The sequence below is a fragment of the Rutidosis leptorrhynchoides genome, chromosome 5, assembly GCF_046630445.1.
Source record: "Rutidosis leptorrhynchoides isolate AG116_Rl617_1_P2 chromosome 5, CSIRO_AGI_Rlap_v1, whole genome shotgun sequence".
NCBI lineage: Eukaryota > Viridiplantae > Streptophyta > Magnoliopsida > Asterales > Asteraceae > Rutidosis > Rutidosis leptorrhynchoides.
The window spans coordinates 175,493,831-175,506,976 of NC_092337.1; the positions used below are offsets into that span (position 1 = coordinate 175,493,831).

Consider the following 13,146-nt stretch of genomic DNA (forward strand, 5'->3'; position numbering starts at 1 on the left):
TGCTCGTATTTAGTTTTAAACTTAGTTTTTGCCATAGTTATTTTTATTTCTAGAATTTTAGGCTTTGTCGTAAAATCCCTTAAGTGCTTTTTCTTTAGACCATGATTTAGGTGCTTTAGAATTTTGCGACGCCTTTTTAAGTTTTAGTACCTTTTTAAGATATTGCCATTTGGGATATAGTTTTACTTGTAAGCTTTAATATTTTTAGACACCTTTTACCTATGTATCAATTATCATTCCAATTAGTAATCTCAATTTGCGATTATAATTTTAAGTTAGTGATAGTAATAAGGTTGTGTTAGTTAAGTATTTTTAAGTTTTATAAGTCACTCTTTTTCTTTCTTATTTTCCGACGCCTTTTATTTTTCAACCCTTTTCTTTTTCTTTTTCGACGCACTCTTTTTCTTTCTTATTTCTCGCTATTCTAGTTTTAGGACATAGATTTTTATTCTACTTCTTATCTAAATTTCTTAAAATTACGAAAATTTATTTTAAGTGGTTAAATTGATAGACATCAAAATTTTCTGGTTCGTAGTAATAGCTGGATTTGTACGTGGACTGGGTTATTGGAGCCAAACAGTCCTCAATTATATTGAGACCAAACGAATCCTGCCCCTCTGCTGCATCTTTTGGCTATTCGAAACGTGGGCAAAATCAGAAAAGTCTGTTAATTGGATAACTTATATAATTTTTCTTTCCTTTTTAAAAACTAATAGGATATTCAGTGAATGCACCGAGCAAGACGTTCACCACCTTTTGTACGTTCACCACCTGTAACTAGATCAAGACATTTAGCAAATATTACCGCCATTGATTTTTCTTTAGAATCGTCATCCAGTCGACCAAGTATTCCAATTCAAATTTTTGATAATCCATTTTTTGAACCCGACCTCACAATTGAGAATCCGGAGAATATTCAGGGACGATTCATAGATCCTGAACCATTAAATTTTCCTCCGGAACCACCAATCATTCAAACAGAGATTGTTGAGGAACGAACCATTAAATCAGAATCTTCTAGTGATTCCGATTCAATAAATTCAATTATGGAGAATCTGGAACCTTTAAGTATGGAAGACCGAATGAGAGCTAAACGCACTGGCCAAGGTCACGTAATTACTCATCCAGACATTAATGCGCCAGATTATGAAATCAAAGGACAAATTCTACATATGGTGACTAATCAATGCCAATTTAGTGGTGCGCCGAAGGAAGATCCAAATGAACATCTTCGTACCTTTAATAGGATCTGCACACTATTTAAAATAAGAGAAGTGGAGGATGAACAGATATATCTCATGCTATTTCCCTGGAGTTTAAAGGAAGAAGCCAAAGATTGGTTGGAATCGTTACCTGAAGGGGCGATTGATACATGGGACGTTTTAGTTGAAAAATTTCTTAGACAATTCTTTCCGGCATCTAAAGCCGTAAGACTTCAAGGAGAAATTGTTATTTTCACACAGAAACCGAATGAAACTCTATATGAGGCGTGGACAAGATTTGGAAAATTATTAAGAGGATGTCCGCAACATGGTTTAGACACCTGTCAAATAGTACAAATATTCTACCAAGGATGCGACATCACTACAAGGAAAGACATCGATATAGCAGCTGGTGGTTCTATTATGAAGAAAACCGAAACTGATGCTTACAAAATTATTGATAACACTGCTTCCCACTCACATGAGTGGCACCAAGAAAAAGATATCGTTAGATCATCTAAAGCAGCTAGAGCCGATTCTAGCCATGACTTAGATTCCATTTCCGCAAAGATAGATGCTGTCGAGAGACGAATGGAAAAGATGACTAAGGATATCCACTCAATACGAATTAGTTGTGAGCAGTGTGGAGGACCACATTTGACAAAAGATTGTCTTAGTATTGAATTAACAATGGAACAAAGAAAGAATATTTCATATATAAACCAAAGGCCTGGAAATAATTATCAGAATAATTATCAACCGCCAAGACCGATTTACAATCAAAATCAGAATTATAACTGAAATATTCCATACAACAACCAACAAGGTCCTAGCAATCAACAAGTATCCAACAATACTTACAACCAGCAAAGACCTAATTTTCAAAACAAACCACCACAACCCGATGATAAAAAGCCGAATTTAGAAGATATGATGACAAAGCTAGTTGAAACTCAAACGCAGTTTTTCACATCTCAGAAACAAACCAATAAACAAAATGCTCAAGCATTTAGAAATCAACAAGCTTCTATTCAAAACTTGGAACAAGAAGTAAGTAACCTAGCAAGGTTAATAGGTGAAAGAAAACTGGGAAGTTTACCTAGTGATACAAATACTAACCCCTAGAATGAAACAGCTAAAGCTATTACCACAAGAAGTGGTACAACACTTAAACCACCTGAAATACCTGTAACTTCTGATGAAGCTATTCCTACTCCACAAGAACCACAACCTGAACAAGATAAGGAAAAAGAACCGGTAGTTGAAAAGGTTAATGAAGATAACACAGTTAAGGCTAAACCTTATGTTAAACCATACCAACCACCACTTCCTTACCCGAGTAAAATGAAGAAAGAGAAACTTGAAGCCGAGCAATCCAAATTCTTGAATATGTTTAAACAGTTAAATGTAAATCTTCCTTTCATTGATGTGATTTCAGGAATGCCTAGATATGCTAAATTCTTGAAAGATCTGATCACGAATAGAAAGAAAATGGAAGAACTCTCGGCTGTTACTATGAACGCTAATTGTTCAGCAGTCCTGTTGAATAAGATACCAGAAAAATTATCTGATCCAGGAAGTTTCACAATTCCATGTTTTCTGGGTAGTCTTAGTTCAATAGAAGCATTGGCAGACTTAGGTGCTAGTATAAATTTAATGCCGTATTCACTATACGCTAAACTAGACCTTGGAGAATTGAAACCAACAAGAATAAGCATACAGCTAGCCGATCGATCAATAAAATATCCTAAAGGGATAATGGAGAATATGCTAGTTAAAGTTGGTTCTTTAGTATTTCCAGTAGATTTTGTTGTTCTGGACATGGAAGAAGATTCTCAAGTTCCTCGCATATTAGGAAGACCATTCTTAAACATGGCTAAAGCAATGATAGACGTGTTTGGTAAGAAATTGACCCTAAGTATAGAGGATGAGAGTGTTACCTTTTCAGTTGATAGAGCAATGCAACAACCGCAATCTGCAGATGATACATGTTATTATATTCAAACTATAGATTCACATGCAGAATTATTAGAAGAATTTCCAGAATTACAAGGAACAGGAGAATGTTCTTTAGGAGAAGGAACTGAACCAATTGATGAAGCTGAAATGTTAGCTACACTTATAGCTAATGGATATGAACCAACAACAGAAGAAATTCAAATGCTAAAAGAAGAAGACAGATATCGATACAAATCATCGATAGAAGAACCTCCGAAATTAGAGTTAAAGCCACTTCCAAACCATTTGGAATACGCTTATTTACATGGTAAATCTGAATTACCTATAATAATATCGTCTTCTCTTACTGAAAATGAAAAATCACAACTCATTTCTGTGTTGAAAGCTCATAAACCAGCCATTGCATGGAAGATTCATGATATTAAAGGAATAAGTCCTTCGTATTGCACACATAAAATCCTTATGGAAGAAGGTCATAAAACGTATGTGCAACGCCAACGAAGACTAAATCCTAATATGCAAGATGTAGTTAAAAAAGAAATTATTAAACTGCTAGACGCAGGTCTAATTTATCCAATCTCTGATAGTCCATGGGTAAGCCCAGTTCAATGCGTGCCTAAGAAGGGTGGCATGACTGTCATTACAAATGAAAAAATGAGCTTATTTCTACTAGGACTGTAACAGGATGGCGTGTATGTATTAATTATAGAAAATTAAATGACGCCACCAGAAAAGATCACTTTCCCTTACCTTTTATTGATGATATCTTGGAAAGATTAGCCGGAAATAGTTACTATTGCTTTCTTGATAGATTTTCTGAATATTTTCAAATTCCAATAGCACCCGAAGACCAAGAGAAAACCACATTCACATGCCCTTATGGTACTTTTGCTTACAAACGCATGCCATTTGGACTTTGCAACGCCCCTGCAACCTTTCAAAGGTGCATGATGGCGATTTTTCACGACATGATAGAAGAATGCATGGAAGTTTTCATGGATGACTTTTCAGTCTTCGGTGATACATTTGAAACATGTCTAGCTAATCTTGAACGAATGCTTATTAGATGCGAACAATCAAATCTAGTACTTAATTGGGAGAAATGCCATTTCATGGTTAAAGAAGGCATCGTTCTTGGACATAAAATTTCAAAAAAAGGAATTGAAGTGGATAGAGCTAAAGTAGATGTAATTGCTAAACTTCCACATCCCACCAATGTTAGAGGAGTTAGGAGTTTTCTAGGGCATGCCGGTTTTTACCGACGTTTCATAAAAGACTTTTCTAAAATTGCCACTCCTATGAATAAACTCCTAGAAAAGGATGCTCCATTCATCTTTTCAGATGAATGCATCAAATCTTTTAATATTCTTAAAGAGAAACTCACTAATGCGCCGATCATGATAACACCAAATTGGAATTTACCATTTGAACTAATGTGCGATGCAAGTGATTTTGCAATGGGAGCCGTTTTAGGACAAAAGATTGAAAAACGATTTCAACCTATATATTATGCTAGTAAGACTTTACAAGGAGCACAAACGAACTACACAACCACTGAAAAAGAACTCCTTGCTATTTTTTTTGCTTTTGACAAATTTCGTTCATATCTCGTTCTAGCAAAAACGGTGGTCTATACCGACCATTCTGCTCTTAGATACCTATTTTCGAAACAAGATGCCAAACCAAGATTAATCCGTTGGATCTTACTCTTACAAGAGTTCGATATTGAAATCCGAGATAAAAGAGGAGCAGAAAATCTCGCCGCTGATCATCTTTCTCGTCTTGAAAATCCCGAATTAGAAGTTCTAAATGAATCGGCCATACAAGACAACTTTCCTGATGAATATCTATTGAAGATAGATTATAATGAAATTCCATGGTTTGCAGACTATGCAAACTATTTAGTATGTGAATTCCTTGAAAAAGGATTATCGTACCAAAAACTAAAGAAATTCTTCAGTGATATAAAAAACTATTTCTGGGAAGATCCAAATCTATTTAAAAGTTGTCCAGATGGAATAATACGCCGATGTGTATTCGGATATGAAGCTAGTAAAATTTTAAACCATTGTCACACAGGACCAACATGAGGGCACTATGGGCCTCAACTAACAGCAAGAAAAGTTTATGATGCTGGATTCTATTGGCCTACAATTTACAAAGACGCACACCTTCTTTGCAAATCCTGTGATGCTTGTCAAAGGGCCGGAAAAATAAGTCAACGTGATGAAATGCCACAAAATGTCATCCAAGTATGTGAAGTATTTGACATTTGGGGTATTGACTTTATGGGTCCATTTCTAAAATCTCATAATAATCTCTATATTCTCGTAGCCATTGATTATGTATCTAAATGGGCGGAAGCACAAGCTCTCCCAACTAACGATGCACGAGTTGTAGTCAACTTTTTAAAACGTCTTTTTGCAAGGTTTGGAACACCGAAAGCTTTAATAAGTGATCGGGGAACTCATTTTTGCAATAATCAACTTGAGAAAGTTCTCAAAAGATATGGAGTAACTCATAAAATCTCCACCGCATATCATCCACAAACAAGTGGATAAGTTGAAAATACCAACCGAGCTTTAAAACGTATTCTAGAGAAAACCGTAGGATCAAATCCGAAGGAATGGTTCATTAAATTGGAGGATGCACTCTGGGCTTTTAGAACAGCCTACAAAACTTCAATTGGAACCACACCTTTTAAACTCGTCTACGGAAAAGCATGTCATCTTCCAGTAGAAATTGAACACAAAGCATTTTGGGCTTTGAAGACATGTAATCTTGATTTGCATGAAGCTGGACGTATACGGTTAAGTCAACTAAACGAATTAGAAGAATTAAGACATGAAGCATACTAAAATTCGTTAATCTATAAAGAAAGAACGAAGAAATGGCATGATAAAAGAATCAGAAGTTCAAAAGAATTTAAAGAAGGAGACAGAGGTCTTCTTTTTAATTCACGATTCAAGCTATTTCCTGGAAAATTGAAATCAAGATGGTCTGGACCATTCATAGTCAAAAGAGTTTTCCCATACGGAACGATAGAATTAATAAATTCAAATGGAATTGAATTTAAAGTTAATGGTCACAGGGTTAAACATTACATAGATAGTCCGATGGAAGTCGACAACGAAGTTAATCACAATTTCGATACCACAGCTAACTAAGTGTGGGGAGAATCAAGTCTTTAAAGGATAATATGTATTTCTGTTAGAGTTAGATTTTCTGTTTTCGTGTAGTTCTCGAAAATGGAACCCGAATGGTCTTTCCCTAGCAGACCCTAAAGAACTAGTCTTCTCCCCCCATTCTTAATTTTTATTTTTTTTAGGTTTTTACGAAATGAAGACTTCCTGTAAACTAAACCATAGTCTAATGCTACACGCTTTGATCACTAAACGTAATAATGACACACTTTCGAGTGAAATAGTATCAGTAATCAGAGAAAGATTGGACGGAGTAAGAAAAGAATCCAGATGCGAAGATAATAAGTTACAATTTGGTAAAGGAAAATCAAAATCCGCAGCGAAAAGAAGAGCACGACACCTAGAAAGATGTCACAAATGCGGAAAATGGTCACATGGAGGTAAATGTTCAAATAATCAAACCTATTCAAACACCGAATTTGTTACTTTATGCAGAGACGGACTGTTCATATGTTTAGAAAAAAAAACACTGAATGCTCGAGATTACGCCTATGTAGCTATGAAAAACCAATTAAACCGACTATCTTATGAATGGGATAGATCATATAACTAAGAATACTATCTCACAGGTAAGTCTGTACAGTTTTTATTTTTAACCTTTTGATAATAAACGCTAATTTATTCGCTATAAAGTATTAAATTGGTATTGAATAAAATTAGGTTTGGCGACCGAAATTATTGATATCATTCAAAAATTTATTACATCACTGCGAAATTTAACGTTTATTCTTAAGGTATAAATATCTTTAATTAATCAACCCAAAATATTTCAAAAATTCGTCATGAGTTAAATTAGGTCATGGAACCGAAATTACTTTACCGAAAAGAGGGGCGCATATTTTTGATAATATTTGATTGATTAAAGTGGGATAAAAAGCCAAAAAGATTTTTAATTTTATTTTACCATGTTTTAAAAAATTAATATATAAAAATTAAAATAATATTGTAAACTTTTTAAAATTAATATATTTAAAATTGTAAATATTTGAAAAATTAATCTTTTTAATATAAGTTTGTATGTTTAAAAACAAAAATATAATATAAGTTTGGTGTGAATTTTTAATTTTTATTATATGAATTCTTAATTTTATGCATTTTAAATTTAAGTTTGGTGTGAATTTAAAAACAAAAATTTACTTTATGTCGCTAAGTTAAAAATATGATTTTTAAAATTCGTCGTAAGTTGAAGACTAGGTCTTTGAACCGAAATTGCTTTACCCGAGGGAGGGATGAGAACTTTTATTATCATTATTTTTAATCTTATTGAATTAAAGTATGCCAAAAACATTAAAAAAAAAACCCCCAAAAATCTTAGCTTTTAAAACAATCGCTACAAAAAGACAAATTTTAAAATTTTGTCGAAGGACGGACTAGGACATCGATCCGAAACGACCTCGTCCTAAAACAAAGGAAAACAAAATTTTAAATTTATTTTATATTTGTTTTATAAGTTAAGAATTATGCTTAAAAAAAAAAAGGGCCGCGACTCGCGGTATTTGAAAAGGGGGATGATTCTCACACACACTTTTTTGATCCTCACACACCAATTGAGTATTATTAGAAGAGTAAAAGGTTAAAATAGGTGTGTGAGGATCAAAAAAGTGTGTGTGAGAATCTTCCCCCATTTGAAAAGGCCAAACGCCGCGACTCGCGGAGGATCCAAAACCCAGAAAAAAAATAAAACGAACAGTACAGATCAGTCCCCATCCCCACACCACATTTTACTGCGAAAAACACCCCAAAAACACACACGAAAATCGAATTTTTCACAAAAATCATCAAATCTTTTACTAAAATCATGTTGAGAAGAATGCTATCAAGGAATTACTCAAGAAAAACGGTAAATTTCTACACCAAATTACCATTTAATCCGAAAATTAGTGTTCTTGAGCAAATTTTTTCCCCAATTCGATTTTGATGCTTTTTAGTATAATTATGCTTAAATTGCTTATGTATTATGCTTGTATAACCTAGATTGATGCTATTTAACATGATTAGAAGCCTTAAACTTCAAATTTTGAGTAATCTAGGGTTTGTGTTCTTGAGCAATTTGGGGCTTTTTGATATAAACAGGTTATGACCGATTTTTGTCATGAATTGTTGCTAAATTAAGTAGTGTAACATGTTTAGGTAGTTAAATGATCCAAACTTTGAGCCTAAGCATGATTTTGAGAATTAAAGTGGACTTTTTCAAGTCTAAAATTCATGAACTTGATTTTTGAGAGATAATGCCATTTGAAACTTGTTTAATTGCTAGTAATGATTATTTTGACATGTTATCTGAGTTGAATGCTTATGAACTTGGTGAACATTTTCGTATATGCTTATTTGAAAAAGTGTAGATTTGATAAAAATATGAAAATGAGCTTATGTTTGATATAAATTGAACATGTCATTGTAATTATTTTGATTGATGATTTTGCTGACACTAATGCATATTTGGATGCACAAAAATTGTGTTTAATGTGTTTTGCAGACTGAAAGGGGTGAATCTTCATCCCAAGCTCGCAATGCTCCTGCTGAGAATGCGAAACAACAGGAGGTTGATAACTACTACAAACAAGATATACCTCATCCAGTCATGACATTTTCAGATATGCACTTGGAAGATTTGCACCCGAACTTGAGATTTGACAGACGTTGGATAGATTATCCAAAATACCAAAGGGGCTTGCATACTCTTCATTCTAAAACTGTTGAAGTACCTAGGGTAATAGAATGGGAACCATTAGAAGCTGTAGAATTGGCCGGGCCAATTAGGAAATTACTTACACAGAGGTATGGTAATTCTACTTTTAACGATTGGGTACGTTTATTCAACATGCGTAGACCTGTATATAAAGTATGGTGTGAAGAATTATTGTGTAGTATAGAAATAAATGATCGGGTAATTAGTTTAACCGATCGATCTTTTATTAGATTTTTGTTAGGAGGTTCGATGCGCCACATGTCTTTACTAGACATGGCTCAGGCTTTACGTATATATACGCCTGAGGAGTTAGCATCTGCCGATTGTAGAGGGTTGATACTAAATGGTAGAAAGATAGACGAAAATTTTGATACGCATGGTGTATGGAGTCAAATGACTAGCCATCCCCGATTTAAAGGGGGAAATTACTCTTATTTGGATATAGATAGAGCAGAGTTAAGAGTAATTCATAGGTTTTTAGCCAATTCGATTACACAACGAGCTAAGAATAAGGAAAAGGTAAATGAACAGGATTTGTTTTACCACATGTATATTCGAGACCCACAAAGCGCTGTAAGTATACCGTATTGTGTGGGTTATTATTTATCAGCTATGGTTAGGGGGATGAGACCACACAGTATAATAGGAGGTGGTATATTTATTACATTAATTGCTGAGTATCTCAATGTGGATATAAGTCGGGGGGGATTATTAGTCGAAGAACCAGAACCCCGCGATACAATAGGTTTAAATGTATACTGTCATAACCCGTCCTTAACCATAAGAACGAGTTAGATAACGTATGATTTCATTTCAAGGTATTGACCTCTATATGCGACATTTTTAAAAGAACAACTGCATTTATTTTACATTACAAACCATAACTCTTATTTTAATACAAGCTTTAGACAATAAAAAGATGATTATCGTTTAGCGATAATCTTAGACTTACAAACTTTACATGTGATGATAACAATACGATTTCTAGCATATTTCACATTACAATTCCTCGGATATGCAGTTTTATTTTTGACACAAATATGCATACTCAAGATCTTGCTTAAATTCAACATGTTGTAGCGGAAGCTTTTAGTTATCACCTGAGAATAGAAATGTTTAAAACGTCAACATAAAGTTGGTGAGATATAGGTTTAATGCCGGCAGCGATATAAATATAGACCACAAGATTTCATATGTAAACATTTTAATAAAAATATTCTAAGTAGTTGAGCACTTGGTAACCATACTTAACATTTAATCACGTCGCATATTCCCTTTATTATGAAATCTTACTACACCGTACCAAGTGTAGTCAAGAAACGAAGTACTGTGCAACCGTTGAATACTGGTCGTCCAGTCCGGTTGGGGTTGTCAGGCCCGATAGATCTATCAACAGGATTCGCGTTTACAATACCGCTGTAAATAGTAGTTACCAAGCTACAGGGAAGTATGCCAGTGGTACAACTCAACGTAGAATATATTTTTCAGTTACTTGTGTCCATATCGTAAAACATAAAATACATGTATTCTCATCCCGAAATATTTAGAGTTTAAAAGTGGGACTATATACTCACTTTTGCCTTGAAGATATATATATTTTGACTTGGTCTCCGGTTGATATCACGAACCTATCCATATATAGTTTATCAATATATTTCCATTTTTAAACAATCGTCACATATATATACTTATTATACTTTTAATAGTTTTAATAATTTCTTAGTCCGTAGTTAGCAGTCCGATGTTAGTAATTCAATTTTAATGGTTCATATTTAGGTGTTTAATAAATAAAACCCCCATCGAAATAAATAAAACCCCATCGTATTTGTATTGGTCGGGATTAATCTTGACCCACGGTACCGGTGTTGTCAAATGACGTGTTGCGTACATAAAGTACCGGTGTTGTCAAATGACGTGTTGCGTACAATCATGGGATCTTATGATTAATCTTCTCGTATTGTTTACGGGTGGTCCTGAAATATATAAAATTAAATTATAAGTACATATATATAAAATATCATGTTATTTTAGAAAGATGTGATTCATTTAATTTTTCTCCAATTATTTTCGTGGCTAAACTAGTTTTGGATATCCGATCTTGTTTTGGTCATAGTTTCTTCGTTACAACTCTGTTTTCGTTGGTTCAACTTGCCACATCCTTGGATCGAGTTCTTCTTTAAGACTATGAACTGTAAATACCTTAGTTTGTATTCGAAATCACAGGTCATAGGTCAAACTTTGGTGAAACTTATGAAGTTAATCATTTTCCCTTATGTAAACAACATTAAATGATTATTTTTCTAAAAATACTTATACTTTGAGTTAAATCATGAAATTTTTATGTGTTATCATATTCATAGTAAATATCATTATTCCAGAAAATAAACCTCCAATTCAAGATTCAAAATAGTTTTTAATTATCCAACCCAAAACCGCCCCCGATTGCACTCCGACGTCGTAAAAACAGTTTTTAAGGTGTTCTTTGAAAAACCAAGTTATACCTTGTTAAATTAGCATATATTTATGATATATTACATGTCTTGAAGTATTTTAAAAGTTAAGTTAGAAGGATCTATTTAGTTTGCAAACAAGTTTGAAAACATTCAAACTATGTTCTTGTTGTTAAAATTTTATACCATAAAATAAGATAGCTATATATATATGAATCGAATAAGGTTATGAACAAAGTTACTACCTCAAGTTACTTGGACAAGGTTGCTGTAAAAGAGGAGTAAAAACCTAGAACCAAAAGGGTGATGGAGTTGGATGAAAGATTGGAAGCAACTTAAGACATAAACTTGAAATGAAAGTTGTATTTTTGTAGTGTTTTTGTTTGATCTTGTTATGGTGGTGTTTAAGGTGATTCTTGAGAGGATTTTTGCTGGAGTTCTTAGAGAGACATGAGGCTAGTAAGTGTGTGTGTTTAGCTAGAGAAATGATGATAGAAGTTGAACCAAAATGAGGTGAGAATACCCCCATTAAAAGCGTGAATGGGGGGGGGGGGACATGGACAAATTTCCAAGCTTGTAATCTTGTGTAATTAGTCATACTATCTTACAAAAGTAATTACCTATACCTTAGGGCAGTAACAAGGGCTAGTTAGGTGATGATTTGATGTGTATATACCAATAGTAAATACGTATAGAAGTTAGGTATGATACGAGTACATATACTCTAGATATACGTATAGAAATCTTGTGAAAACGGAACGAGGATTCAAATATAGTTATCTTTTGTGAATATACTTATATTGTTTTATGTATTTAAGTCCTTAAAAAGTGATTAAATACATTATATATACGATATATGTATAAACATTATAGGTCATAAGTATTTATGTCAAATAACGTTACGTATGGTTATCGTTTTGAAAACTTAAGTTAGTAGTTTCAAAATATACTTATAACTTATTGTTATTAATACAAAATGAGATATTAAAACATCCATAAATCATGTTAAATATGTATATATACATATATATACACAAACGTATAATTATCATATATTATATAGTTCGTGATATCATCGGTCAAACTAGACTGTCAAACGTTGTGTAAAACTCTTTTCAAAAACATAAGTTTCAATAATTTGGATTGCTTATCATGTTGGTAAGGTTTAATTTATGTAAATATTAATCTTATAAGTATATATTGATCGAAAAAGTCCGGGTCATTACAGTACCTACCCGTTAAATAAATTTCGTCCCGAAATTTTAAAATTGTACCTATTTTGCGTCATCGAGAAACAAGTGTGGATACTTTTGTTTCATCTGATCCTCTCGTTCCCAAGTAAACTCAGGACCTCTTCGAGCATTCCAACGAACCTTAACGATCGGTATGTTGCTCTGCTTGAGCCGTTTAACTTCACGATCCATAATTTCGATTGATTCTTCGATGAATTGTAGTTTCTTGTCGACATGGATTTCTTCAAGAGGAATGGTGAGATCTTCCTTTGCAAGACACTTCTTAAGGTTTGAGACGTGAAATGTATTATGTACTCCAGCGAGTTGTTGTGGTAACTCGAGAAGATAAGCTACCGGTCCAATGCGTTCGATAATCTTGAACGGGCCTACGTACCTTGGGTTCAGTTTACC

The 13,146-nt window shown here is 33.6% G+C and overlaps 1 non-coding gene across 1 annotated transcript; it reads right to left on the bottom strand.

The window, feature by feature from the left end:
• Positions 1 to 1,430: 1,430 nt before the first annotated feature.
• Positions 1,431 to 1,537, bottom strand: LOC139850890 (small nucleolar RNA R71). Its single transcript, XR_011760266.1, has one exon. It is a non-coding gene; the product is annotated as a small nucleolar RNA R71 (small nucleolar RNA).
• Between the last annotated feature and the right edge of the window lie 11,609 nt (positions 1,538 to 13,146).